Consider the following 14825-nt stretch of genomic DNA (forward strand, 5'->3'; position numbering starts at 1 on the left):
TTTCTGTGGGAAAAAAGTTCCCCTGCTATTTGTCTATAATGTCCTCTTATGTACTTGTAAATTGAGGGAAAAAACCCAACTATGAAAGTCTACAGCCATCTCAGACCTGCCAAGGTTGTGTATAATTCAATGGCAGAGGTCCTTATCATCATCATCATCATTTATTTATATAGCGCTGTCAAGATACGCAGTGCTCCTATTTTGAAGTTTCCGTGGTCTGCGCTTGAATTAGCTCAAAAATCCTACCATTTGGGGCTTTTTGGCCAAAATCTAAAAAAAATCATACTTTTTGAGTTAAAGCCCCTAAAAACTGTGTTTTTGCTTGATTTTATTGAGTTTTCAAGTTTTTTTAATAATAATTAGGGTAAAATAGGGTATTAGAGTTTGGTCATGGTTCTTTTCTTTTCAAAACTTTTTATTAGACAGCAAAACAGTATATATTTTCCACATAACAAAGATTTTTATGCATTCTTACATGTAGAAAATGTATATCCTCCTACGCAGAGGGGATTATCATCATAACATTCAATTACAATTATCATCATAACATCATAACATGTCCTGAGAGTGAAGGAAAAACATTGGTTTCAGACACTCCACATAATTACACATAAAAAAACAACATGTATCAGTAATAAAGACCATGTATTTAAGAAAATGAAATAAAAAGAAAAACTAAACAGTAAACTCAATCAACCGTGTCCGTGGTTATTATACTAATGCCAGCTAGCTCACAATTCAGGAGGTGAAGCTACCATAAATTCCATCATATAGGTTTCAATTCAGCATAAAGCAACAAGCGAAACAGATAGTGAGTGATACAGGGGAATCGTAAAATTGTAAAGCCTGCACTAGATAAAAAATTAGCGTAGCCTGGCGTACTGCAGCCAGGGTGTCCAGACCTTAGTAAAGTTAGTATATGTATCGGTAGGGTCATGGTTCTTTTATTTAAAGAATAAGATACATTTTAGTAAATAACCCTCTAGACCTTTCAAATTCAGTTTTGGCAAATGAATCAATAAGACATTCAGCCTAAAATTGTCTCCAAACTAAGGGAACACACATTTTAAAGGATCTGCAACAACAAAAAGGCCACATTCATCTGGATTCACATTTGCACATACTTTTATTTAGTTTAATATATAAAAAGTTGTAATTTCACAGTGACATTACATACTGTAGGTACATAAAGGGGTGGTTTACCTTTTTTTAGTATGTTATACAATGGTTCATCGTAAGCAACTTTTCTATTCAGAGCTGAATGAAATTCAAAATAACAACTAATAAAAAATGAAAACAAATTACAAATTGTCTTAGAATATCACTCTCTACATCATACTAAAAGTTACTTTAAAGGTGAACCACTCCTTTAAAATCATACGTTTGCCATTGTAAGCATAACGTGGTGGACGTCTGCTTGAGTAAGTACATACATTTGTATAGCAGAAATTTAATATGGAATTTATGTCATAAAGAAATGCCATATGAGGATTGTTTTTATGGACGTGATGTTGAAAATTAGATGCAACATTGGCTGTTCTGTCTGCAGTATGTGTATTGGTAGTTTGCCATCTGGAACCTGGCAAAATTCCTCTTGGCAAAACTTTGTTTTGTTCTCTTGATAAATTGGTAACTATTTGCTTAAAAATATATGAATGTAAATACTTGCAAACTAATATACTGTACCAAAACGTGCTGTTCACATTTTGTTAAATTGCTGTGTTGATGTCATGGTGAATTTTAAAGTGATTCTGTCATGGAAAAAGTTGTATTACAAAATGCATCAGTTAATAGCACTCCTCCAGCAGAATCCTGCATTGAAATCAGTTTTTAAAAGAGAAAACAGATTTTTTTTATATTTTATTTTGAAATCTGACATGGGGCTAGACATGTTGTCAGTTTCCCAGATGCCTCCAGTCATGTGACTACTCTGAACTTCAGTCACTCTTTACTCCTAAATTTGTTATTTACTGCAGGTAACCACTAAGTCAAAAATAACATTTACATTTCATTTCAGTCCACAGGGGAAGTGCTCTGATATGTATTTTTTGTTTTTCACTAATTGATATTTCATGAGTAGCATAAACCTTGGGATTTTTTGAATATCTCACAACTTCTCCAAAAATGTTCTTTATATTATCTCTGAATAAAAACATTTGCTTTCATGTAAGGTTAATAATTCCATGTCACAATTAACTTTAATGTTTTAATATTCTGCCCTTCAGCATTAAGTTTTCAGCTAAAAACACAGAACAGAAATGTTTGTCATTTTAAATACTACATTGTTACTGTTCTCAATTTATTCCCTCAAGGAGTAAATGTAGAAGCTCTAAGAATCACCCTATGTGGCTTATAGAAGTAAAGAAGTTAATAGTAAAGAAGAGAAAGGCATTTAAAAACTACAAGTCTGTTGGGATAGAAGTTGCATTTAATGAATATAAACACTGTAATAAATGTTGTAAAACAGCAATCCGGAAGGCAAAGAAAGGAAATGAGGAGTACATTGCGGCTGAGGTGAAAACTAACCCCAAAAAGTTTTTTAAGTATATTAACAGGAAAAAGATGAGGGTTGAGAGTGTTGCTCCTTTAAATAATGGTACCAGTAGGGTTACAGTATAACAGATACAGAAAAAGCAAATGTGCTAAATAAGTTAATTTTTTCAGTGTATACAATAGAGGAGTCTTGAGTTCCCAGGCTAACTTCATAGCTGCACTGATAGCTCAGGTCAGTCTACTGAGTGGCTGACTCAGGATATGATTCATAAAGCTTTAATAAAAATGTATGTAAACAAGGCACCAGGGCCAGATGGCATACACCCCAGGGTTCTAAGAGCACTTTGTTCAGTTTTAGATCACCCCTATTTCTGATTTTCTCAGATTTGCTTTCATCTGGTATGGAGAAAAGCTGATGTCATTCCAATGTTCAAAAAGGGATTATGATTTCAGCCTCGTAATTACAGGCCAGTAAGTTTGACATCTGTGGTGAGCAATTTATTTGAAGGCTTGTTAAGGGATCACATTCAAAATTTTGTCCTAGTGAATGGCATTATGAGCACCAATCAGCATGGCTTTATGAAGGATAGGTGATGTCAGACGAATTTGATTGCATTTTATGATGAGGTAAGTATGATGCTGGACAGTGGGGGGGGGCAGTAGATGTGATCTATTTGCATTTTGCCAAAGTGTTTGAAACTGTGCCCCACAAACGACTGCTTTCTAAACTAAGGTATGTTGGGCTTAATGAAGCTGTTTACACATGGATAGGAAACTGTCTACAGGATCAGGTACAGAGGGTGGTTGTTAATGGGACATTCTCTACTTGGAGTAAGGTTCTTAGTATTGGGTCCACTTTTATTTAACTTGTTCATTAATGAGGAGGGTATTGTAAGTAATGTATCAGTGTTTGCAGATGACAAAAAACTATCCAGCCCAATTAATTCCATCCAGGATGTGGCACTTGCAACAGGATCTTGACAAACTGGCAATCTGGGCAGCTAAGTAGCACAAGAGTCATGCACCTGGGATGTAAATCCACTTATACACTAAATGGGACTACACTAGGCAAATCCATAACCGAAAAAGACCTTGGAGTCCTTGTAGATAAACTTGGATGTAGCAAGCAATGCCAGTCAGCAGCAATAAGGTCTTGAGCTGTATTAAAAGGGGTCATTCTTCCACTGTATAGAGCACTAGTAAGGCCCCATCTAGAAAATGCCGTACAGTTTTGGTCTCCATCACTCAAACAGGACATTATTGTATTAGAGAGGGTACAGAGAAGGGCAACTAAGCTGGTAAAAGGAAAATCTTAGCTATGAGGAAAGACTGGCCAAATTGGGGATGTTCACGCTGGAGAAGAGGCGCTTAAGGGGTGATATGATAACTATGTATAAATATATAAGGGGTTCATATAATAATCTCTCTAATGATTTATTTACCAGTAGGTCTTTCCAGCTGACACAAGGTCACCTATTCCGATTAGAGGAAAAGAGGTTCCGCCTAAATATTGGGAAGGGGTTTGTTACAGTGAGAGCTGTGAAGATGTGGAATTGTCTCCCTGAATCAGGGGTACAGGCTGATACATTAGATAGGTACAAGGAAGGGTCGGATGCTTTATTCACCAGTAGCTCCTCCCAGCAGACAGGAGGGAGCCAATGAGATTAGAGGAGGGAAAGGGGTGTTACAGGGAGAGCTGGGAAGTGAATCAGTGGTACAGGCTGATACATTAGATAGGTATAAGAAGGGATTGGATGGTGTTTAGCAAGTGAGGGAATACAGGGATATGGGAGATAGCTCATAGTACAAGTTGATCCAGGGACTGGTCCCATTGTCATTTTGGAGTCAGAAAGGAATTTTCCCCCTTTAAGGCAAATTGGAGGGGCTTCAAATGCCTTCCTCTGGATCAGCTAACAGTTAGGCAGGTTAAAATAGAGTGAACATGTTTAACTTGATGGATGTGTGTTTTTTTTTCAACCTTACTTACTATGTTAACTATGTAGTTGGATATTCAAGACTTACAGACCTGAGAGCCAGCCTGTTTTGTCCACACATGGGAGGCCAAACAACACTAAATTAGTAAGGGAAATGGGGTCCTGTGTACTGTGGATTAATTGGCACAAGGGTCCATACAAACTATTATGATCATACAATTCAGATGATTTACCTGAAATATTTTGTGAATGTCAATAATTATGGGTAAACAGATGAACGCGTCCCAAGTGCATACACTGGATGCCTGTAATATAAACAGCAAAGCAGGACACAATAGTGGGGAGGTCAATAACCACTGCTCTCACTGTATAATGATCTTGAAATACCAGTGCCCACTGCTTTCGCTGTATAATGAGCTGGATATACCAGTATCCACAGCTCTACCTATATAATGATCTTGGAGTATTAGTACCATTTCTCTCAGTCCTGCTGTATAAGATGCTGTGGACAAAGTGCTCCCATAGCAGGTAGCTATGCTAGTATAAACTTGGCTTTTCTTATTTTGTTTGATATTGTGTGCGTTTGTAGTTATGGCACTGCTGAAGGTCTTATGAAACTCTGCAAGCTGTATAATAATCCAGACATGAATCTTGTAGGTCCTATAACCACTAGAGGTCATGTCATTGCACTGCCTACAATGTAGAAAGGGGGAGGAGATCAAGATATTAATTGCTGTGATAGACCCATCCAGCAGTGTCCATGGCTGTGGACAGATTCAGAACAAAATAGTTAAACCCGGTCATAGCCCTGCCCAGATGTTTCCATTAGAGGGGAAAAATTCTGATTATAGGTTAATCCCTGTGATAACCCGCCCAGCAGTTCTCAGGAGAGGGTTTAGAGTCAGAAACAGATCTCAATCCCTGTTATTGCCTCACCTAAGAACTTCTCATGGGAGATGAAGGGACTGATTCAGAGAAAAATGTTAATCCCTTTGGTAGTTTTGCCCTGCACTTCCCATGGACGAGAGGTTAATCCCTGTGACAGCCCCACCTCTGCTCTGTGATATTTGGACATATTTCAAAGGCAGAGACTCACATTTAGAAATCCCAATATACCTTGGTGCAATGCCCACTATGAACCACAGGTCACATCACAGATGAAGCCGCAATCCCAGGCCTTATAAACCTTTATTATAATACAGGGAGTCCCCGCGTTCCCTCGCTTGCCCTTTATTAGCAAACCCCTAATAATCCCTCCCTTCTCTTCCACTTGCTGCTCCCTGAATTCCCAGGCTGTGCTCTCAGCTCACTGCACTGTAGGACAGGAACCAATCAGCAGCTAGCAGGACCTGATAGGGAACTGAAGCCTGTCTGTGCTTATATATATATATATATAAATATATATATATATATATATATATATATATATATATTTTTTTTTTTTTTTATATGCATTATTTATGGTAAGACATAAATGCAAATACTTAAAATTGTCATTGCTTGTCAATTTTTATTGCTTCTCTTTAAACAGAATACAGTATCACAGGGTATTATCCATTATACAGTATGTTAGCACACATTCCATAAATGTATATATTACTTTGATTTGTTAATCACTTATTTAAGTAAAAATAAGAATGGCTATAAATGAGATTCAGTGAGCAGAGAAGACATAATCATGGAAAAGCTTTCTCTTTCTAGATGCATTCGTACAATTGGCAATTACTATTCCTCTCCAAAAAAGTGAAGGAAAAAACTTAGATTAGGGAAAACTAGTTTGTGAGAAGTAAATTCTGCAAATCTGTAACCCAGAAATGAATTGTGCCTTATGAATTATAATGATCACGTCTTTCTATTATGTGTTATAGCTTTATCATATTGCCCTATACAGACATAGAGCAAACCTTGAGAGATGCTCCTGCTGAACAAATATAATAAAGGGAATATACATCAATATAACTCAAAAGGAAATGTTAAAAGTTTAAAAATGAAACAGATAAATTCTGCAGCATCATTTTAGCCCTAACCTAACTTCTATAATTGGTTCCAGTCAGGGCAGCCATCAGGGGGGGACAGGGGGGAGAGTTGTAGGGGGCCCTGAGGGTAAGGGGTCCAAGTCACGCCACATTTACTTGATTAGCCTAAATTTTCTCATAATGTGGGGCCCTGGCCACCAATTTTTTTTCTCTCATGTGGGGTCCTAGCCACCAATATTTTTTAATTGGGGGGCCCTGGCCACAAATGTTTTTTTATGGGGGGCCCTGACCACCAATATCTTTTTATTTTTTATTAACATGTGGGAACCCTAGCCACCAATATTTTTTTTGTTTTTTTACTGTGTGGTGGGGGCCGGACCTGTGGGATGGGGAAGGCGGACCTGTAGGTGGGGCCTGCGGTGGGTGCAGCCCAGGGGGCCCAGGAAATTTTGTCGTATGGGGCCCTGCGATTTCTGATGGCGGTCCTGGTTCCAGTAGGGTTATGCTGCATTCTAAGGAAACACTAAACTAGGTTTAATATTTTTTCATAGCATATACTTCTTCTAGACTGTTGAGAGCCTGGTCCTCTGTTATATCATTCCATGAATCTGGCAGATCAGCAGGCAATGCATTATATTCTTCAGCAAACTTTGTATTAAACTTAGCAAAAATATACTTCCAGTAGTCTGAGGCTGTGATGCTAGGATCAGGTTTAATGTCCCAGTCTGGGTAGATTGTGCGGTATTGTTTGTAGGGATGCCATTTCCAGTCTGTAACTGGATTCCTGAAAGTGTGATCAGAGGAAACAGCAGTTGAACATATATCTACAGTCAACTTCCGATTCTCACTATGCCTCCAGCGGTTTAAGCCTTGAGGGCAGTGGACTGATGCAAAGTGCTTCTTGTGGTCAGTACCTCCAGCCTCACAGGGGACCTTGCAGAAGGGACATTGTTTCCCACAGCCAAACACCTTCTTAAACAGCTCATCCTGTGGATCCAGGGTAACTTGGGAAAGCAAAGACGTGACATCAAAAGCTTGAAAGTCTGGCAAGGTTTGGCTCTCAATGGTTGCGAGAAATGATTCAATGCCCTCAGAAAATGTTTGGACATCTGACTGGTTTTGAAAAAGGACCACCTTCATTTCATTCTGGGAAATGATTAATTTGCTCCCCAATGCCTTGCAGAAACCTTCCAAAAAGTCTGGCAGAGTGGAACTGTCTTCGGAGTGAAGAACTGCCCTGATATCACTGCAGATATGGGAAAGGGCATTTCTTTGTAATTCATTAAGATTACTGGGATTCTCATAAGTATCTAAGATGTTTTGTTTTATCCATGATTTTACAAACTGATCGTAGGAATTAATGTATGTCACAAATTGAGAAATGTTTTCTTCATGAAACAGTTTCTTGAGTGCAGTGAACTGGAAGAAGGTTCTACTGCAATATTTATTGCCTGCACGGTATAGAATATCATCTACAATATCCCTCCCCAGATACTGATTAATGTGGTTGGTTATTGCCGGCTTAAAACAGATTTCACAGAACTGTTCAGCTCTGCTGTGCCCTTCGTCCTTTTCTTGGCATATATGTTTAATTGTGGTGGAATAAATTGGTTTTAGCTTTCCCAAATAGAGCATGGGATCATTTGACTGAACAAACTTATCATGCATGTCCTGAAATGTCTCAGCTGCTTTTCCCAAAATATGGAGCTTTATATCCAACTCAAACAGATGGGTAAAGGGAGTTGGTTTGACTTCTTCCTCCCTAAGCCTTTTATTGATTGTATTGAGCAGTTCTTGACAATAAATCTCGTCGTAATTCTCTCCTGTTTCTGCCTTCTGGGCTATATAATCGAAGCAATGCTGTATTAGTGAAGAAGCAAGGACATTTATTTTGTTTTGGCTGTCATTGGTCATTCGTTCTTTTATACCTTGTACTGAAAGCTGCAATGTCAATATGTGCATCCTCCACCTTGAATTCATGTCTTCCAAAATCTTCTAAGCATTGGACACTGAGAAATTTCTGTTGAACTGAACTTCCTTTAGTTGCAATGTCCCTACTAAGTTCCTTTAACATTTCTGTTTGGATAATTCTCCTCTCTACTTGATGCCTTGGTAACTCTTCTAAACTTTTGTCCCACGTAGTCTCAAACCGACTTTCAACTTCTTCACTTTTGAGATGACCATCCTGTCTCCTGAGCTGTAGTGAGAGACTGGTCAGATTGTTCTCAATTATTTTTTGATTGTTGCTTACAATGAACTTTATGTTATTTTTCACTTTCTGAATTCGTACAGCCTCATCCATCTTTGCTATGGCAGAATGTTCCAGCTTCTCCCTGAGGCTTCTCGCACTTGTCATAAAATCTTCGTGAAATGTCTCTATCAAATGAGCATTGTCAGATTTGTCTTCGTAAAACTTTTCCAACAGTTTTAACATTTCACTTTCTTCTTTGTTGATAACAGTAAGCAGATCATCTTTTAAGCTTGCGCTTGTTTCTTCCAGAATGTTTTGTTGCCACTGATTCTTGATTGTGTTTCCTGAACTGATCCGCCAGTTGTACATCTCCCTGCGGAAGTTCCATTCCCACTGGGAATATTTTATGGACAACTGATCATATGCCGCAGCTGCTAAACTGTTTCTGAAACTGAAAATAAAATTTTCATGTTTCACAGCGTTCCACAGACTTCTCAGCCATTCGATAAATTCACCTATTTTTTGAGCTGGTCGAGTACTATTTTCCTCCATGAACAAAGAATTTTTCATACCATGAATGTTTTTACTGTAGCCAGCACTTACAGAAGCCTTGGGCGGTACACCACACCAAAGCCCAGGAATGTACCAGTTGTCCCTTTCTGTGTCATAGTCTATGATATCATTGAAATATCTAATTGCACCCCTTTTTTTCCATGTTTGCTGCCACCTTAGTCATTTCATCCAGCTGCTCCAGGAGTTTCTTCCTGTCTCTCATGTTCAGAGCATGAGCAGAAACATCACTCACATTCTGATGCACAAACTAGCACTTGGGTTTCTTCCCTATTTCAGTCATTCTGAGAAATGCATGGACCACAATCTGCAGGGTGTCTTTCATTTCAGTTGCATTCTCCATGGCAATATTAATTATAGTGATATCACTGAGCCCAACAACTAGAGTTGCCAACTCATTGTCATGTTCATTACTGAACTTTAGAGAAGCCAGTTCTGGAGCTTTCAGACCTTCAGTGTCAATCACCAGAACAAGCTCACAGCCAATTTTGTCCTGGAAGCTTTCTTTCACTTTAATCAGGGTCATGAAGCCTCCTCGTGTGCATCGCCCACTGGCCACTGGAAATTGCAAGCCAAACATGGTGTTCAGTAAGGTGGATTTCCCTGTGCTCTGCACTCCCAACACAGAGATTACTCTCATTCTGCATTTCCCTCCTGTTTTGTTATCCAAATCATCAAGAACATCAGACACCCACTGCAGGGGAATATTGGAGGCATCTTCATCTATCAGCTCTAATGGGAACCCATCCAGTAAGAGAGTGGAAGCAATTTTTGGTAGTTCACTAAACTGCCTTTGTTCTTTGGATATTTGTTCTTCTCTCACCATGGAACATTCTGCCTCATAAAACTGGCCAATTTCTCGCAGAAAATGTTCTAGTCCCAAAGAACTGTCAGATATCTGCTGGTCTAACTTCTTAAGTTTTTCTCTGTTATCCATTGCAAGTGCGCATGTTTCTTTGTATTGAGTTTGCAGCTTAGAAATATGTTTTCTTCCTATTGAGTCAAGCATAAATATCCGTAATTGCCGATATAAATGAATTAATGTCATCGGTAAGGCCATGTTGGTTCTGCTGCCTATGTAGCTTTTTACGTTGCTTTAAAAGCTGAGACCTGTATTCTTCTAAACTTAAATCCCCTTGTTCCCTCATTCTGCATAATTCTTTCTCTATTTGAGACAACTGTTTCCACAGTTTACCTTGTAGTTTCATGGTATCTTTCTTATATTGTAGCACATCTTTCATCTTTTTTGTTATTTCTGTGGCACATTCTTTTCCTTTCTGACATTCCTCACAATTTTCATCCACGTTGATGCCAAGTTCATTTGCTATTTGTGCCATATTTTCCAGTTTTGTTTTTCTACAGGCATTATCTAAAACGTTTTTGAGAATGCTTTGTAGAGTTTTTACGAATCTTGCATCATTTATAGTGATGGGCGAATTTATTCGCCAGGCGCGAATTCGCTGCGAATTTGCGCGATTCGCAGCAGGCGAATAAATTTGCGAAACGCCGGCGAAAATTCGCCGAAAAAATTCGCCGCCGTCAAAATTTTTTTTTCGAAAAACGGACACCGGCGTCAAAAACGGGCGCCGGCGTCGAAAAAACGGGCGCCGGCGTCAAAAACGGGCGCCGGCGTCGAAAACGAGACGCCTGTGCCGTTTCGCGAATTTTTCGCCGTTTCGCGAATTTTGCGCGAAATTCGCGAATTTTTCGGCGAAGCGAAACGGCGCAAATTTGCCCATCACTAATCATTTACTCTTTGGTCTTTTATCAGTATATTTCTTGTATCAATGTTCAAAAATAACAATAACTTTTCCAAGCATGCTTCAGTCTCTTTGGTGACATTTTTTCCATTACTTGGATTGATGATAAAGTAGAATGTTGCGAGAGAGTTTCTACAGCCAGAGAACAACTTGAACTGTTGCTCATTAATGCTGTCAATGAATATAAACACTGCTGTGGATACCTTTGCAAGGAAGCAAAACTGGTTTGGGTTAGACTCCAAGTCTCCACGCAGGTTTGCAACTGCAATAGGTTCTTCAAAATGCTCCCAGAAGCTGGAAAATACCAAGATGTTTCCACCAAGCCATTTGAGATTTTCCTTTCAATGTTCCCACCTTCCATATTTTTATGGATAAAGAAGTCATTATACTGCTCTGATGGGCTAAGAACATGGTTGAGGATATTGGATTTGGATATTATACATTCTCCCAGTCTTACAAAGGAAAATAAAGCCATGGGAATCTCTACAAGGTTTTCCTCCAGAAAGTCTTTACTCTGTGATAATGATTGAGGTCTCCACCTTTTACCAATATCTCTCATTGCCCATAACATAAAGGTGCAGCCTGAGCCATCGTCATCAGGTAGCAAAAGTGGGACAGCAAACTGGCACATGGCCATTTTTGAGTAAATGTTCTGTTTTAAAAAATTATCTGAAGAATTCAGGAGAACATACAAAAGATCTAAAGGATTAAATTCATTATCTGCATCGGAACTATATATACCTGTCCCTAAATTTGACCCAGAGTTTTGTGCATGTGACACAAAACATGTGTTCCTTGCAGTCTTGTCCAGCGCCATCAGTTTCCTTAAAAGAGCCCAGGGAAGATCCTGTGAAGTCTGGGGAACAACTTCACTTATATTCTCTTGCCCAATGTCCAGGATGTCCCTCAGGGAGAGCTTTCGAGTTTTCATTGTTTGCATCATTGTAATAAGAGTGTCCCTATTTCCAGCTGGAAAAAAAATAAAATCACAATTTAACATTTAGCAATCAATTATCTCAAACATGTGCTTGATCTACACAACATTTTGCACACTTTAAAGAGAGATGTAAACTTAAACATCTATCTCGAAGCAAGCATAACAATCTTTAAACATGATGGTACTTATACAGATGAAGCCACTTGGATTTGTGAGTCTGTAGGTGTTTGTAAATGAGTTCTTGTACTTCTGTAGTCACAGCACCTTACCTAGGGTGCAACCATAGTCATGTGCTAGGCAGGTACCTGTTAAAGGAAAACTATACCCCCAAAATGAACACTTAAGCAACAGATAGTTCATATCATATTAAGTGGCATATTAAAGAATCTTACCAAACTGGAATATATATTTAAGTAAATATTGCCCTTTTACATCTCTTGCCTTGAGCCACCATTTCGTGATGGTCTGTGTGTTGCCTCAGAGATCACCTGACCAGAAATACTGCAGCACTAACTGTAACAGGAAGAGATCACCTGACCAGAAATACTGCAGCTCTAACTGTAACAGGAAGAGATCATCTGACCAGAAATACTGCAGCTCTAACTGTAACAGGAAGAAGTGTGGAAGCAAAAGACACAACTCTATCTGTTAATTGGCTCATGTGACCTAACATGTATGGTTTGTTGGTATGTTTATGAGTACAGTGAATCCTACGATCCCAGGGGGCGGCCCTTATTTTTGAAAATGGCAATTTTCTATTTATGATTACCCAATGGCACATACTACTAGAAAAGTATATTATTATGAAAATGGTTTATTTACATGAAGCAGGGTTTTTATATATGAGCTGTTTTATGCAATATCTTTTTATAGAGACCTACATTGTTTGGGGGGTAAAGTTTTCCTTTAAAGGGTCTTCTGCCTTCCCTTAGTTCATGTTTGCTCCCCTATGCTGCTCTCCCCTCATTCTCTCCGCTCTCCCTCCGTTCCCTTTGTTGTGCTCCCCTCCCTACCCTGCTCTTCTGTCTGCCGCTCTCTCCCCTCCCTCTCCTTCCCTCCCCACATCTGCTCTCCACTCCCTTTGTTGTACTCCCCTCCTTAACCTGCCCTCCCCTCTGCTGCTGTCTCCCCTCCCTTTGTCATTCTTCTCTTCCTAACCTAGGGTACCCGATCAGCTTGGCCCGGCCTTAGCGGCCCCTATTCTCCTGCTTACATCCTTCATTGGTTTCTAAATAGATTTCTATAGCAAAATGGTTGCATACAGAAGACAAATATCAATTACAGTATAGTAATATCAAATACAGTATTTTGCCCTTAGAACCCCGTTCAGCTTACTTCATGCGTATCAGTGAAAGTCAAATGCACCAGTGATTCACATGTGAAGGGATGAACAAAATTATTAAAAACTACTGTAAAAAGTCTGAACTATGAACTGCTCTCTAGTGCCCAATCTGGTCTGATAGGTAAAGGAGGATAGAGAAGAGGAAACCCAAAGAAAGATCCTACACCTGGATTACAAAACAAGGTACAGAAAAACATTAATTAATGAAACATTCAGTTCTTTGTTTCAGACCAGAGTCGCACATTTCCATTTCCAACAATAAGTTAGTGCCAATCCTCAAGCTTTAAAAGCTTTATGCTTGTCCGGCCCAATGGCTGAGGAAAAATATTGTACCTTACTGCCAATTATTATAGATCCCTTAGTGCCACCTGCTACACCCTGAGGTCACACAATACATACATAGTCCTGATTGATGGTCTGATGAATAAATCGTTTTTTTTTTAACGAGATCCCCAGTTTTTGCTCCCACAGCCTTCACATTACTGTAGATGTATATAATACTTACTTTTAGTTTCTTGGAAGGATGATAAGTTTTGATACCCCAATGCCATTTTTGTAGTTGGCTGAGAAATATCAGTCAGGGAAGGTGTAGTCTCTCAATGTAATAGTATTGTGTTTCTCTTAATTGGAGGTTTAGTGTATCATAGCTGGTAATCCTGTAGAGCAATGAAGTTTATATGTCTAACAGAACAAAGGTGCTTCCTGAAAATAGAGAATCAATCTACAGGTTAATAAATCAAGTATAAAACTTTTTATGTACTTATTTATTTATTTATTTTCATTTAACACATATTAAAATAACTACGTTTTTAGTTTCAAGTTTATGTTCAGAAAGTTGTCAACCCATCAAGGTAAACCACATATGCTCATCGTAATTATTTACCTTTGGTCACAAGCTTAAATGCATGGGTGACCATAAGAGGACCTTTCCACTCTATATACAAAACTATTTTTTAAACATTTTCCTTTTTCAGCAAAAACTATTCAGAGATGGAGTTATGCCATTATAACCTGCGGCCACATTTGTTGTAAGTCTGACAAAATACTATAATTTTATTGATGCAAAAAGTTGACAACATTTTTTTAGGGGCAGATTTACTTAGCCTTGGGTGAATATTTGAATTTCAAAAAGTTTGAATTTCGAATACTTCGACCATCGAATTGGACTTCGACTGCGATTTGAACGATTCAAATAAAAATCGTTCGACTATTCGGTAGTCGAAGTACTGTCTCTTTAAAAATCCTTTGAATTCAATACTTCGCCAAGTTAAACCTACCGAATTGCATTATACGCCTATGGGGACCTTCTACAAGCATTTTCTAAGTTTTTGGCATCGAATAAAAATCGTTCGATCAAATGAATTTTATTCGATCGATCGAATGCTTATTTTAGCGCTAAATCCTTCTAATTCGATATTCGAATTCCAAGGATTTCAATTTGATGGTCCAATTTGAGGGTTTTAACCCCTCGAAATTCGACCCTTGATAAATACCCCCCTGATGGTATTTTTAGTAGTACCATTTTGACCTCGTGTGAGACAAAACTCAGTAAAGGAAAACCTTTAGTAATAGTCAGGCAATTTATTCATACATAATACAACAAAACAGTTTTGTCTGGGTAA

At 38.6% G+C, this 14825-nt stretch overlaps 1 pseudogene; it reads right to left on the reverse strand.

Annotated features, from left to right (window-relative positions):
* Window positions 1–5913: 5913 nt before the first annotated feature.
* On the reverse strand, window positions 5914–13899 carry LOC108703859 (annotated as a pseudogene).
* Between the last annotated feature and the right edge of the window lie 926 nt (window positions 13900–14825).

The sequence above is a fragment of the Xenopus laevis genome, chromosome 9_10L (genome assembly GCF_017654675.1).
Source record: "Xenopus laevis strain J_2021 chromosome 9_10L, Xenopus_laevis_v10.1, whole genome shotgun sequence".
NCBI lineage: Eukaryota > Metazoa > Chordata > Amphibia > Anura > Pipidae > Xenopus > Xenopus laevis.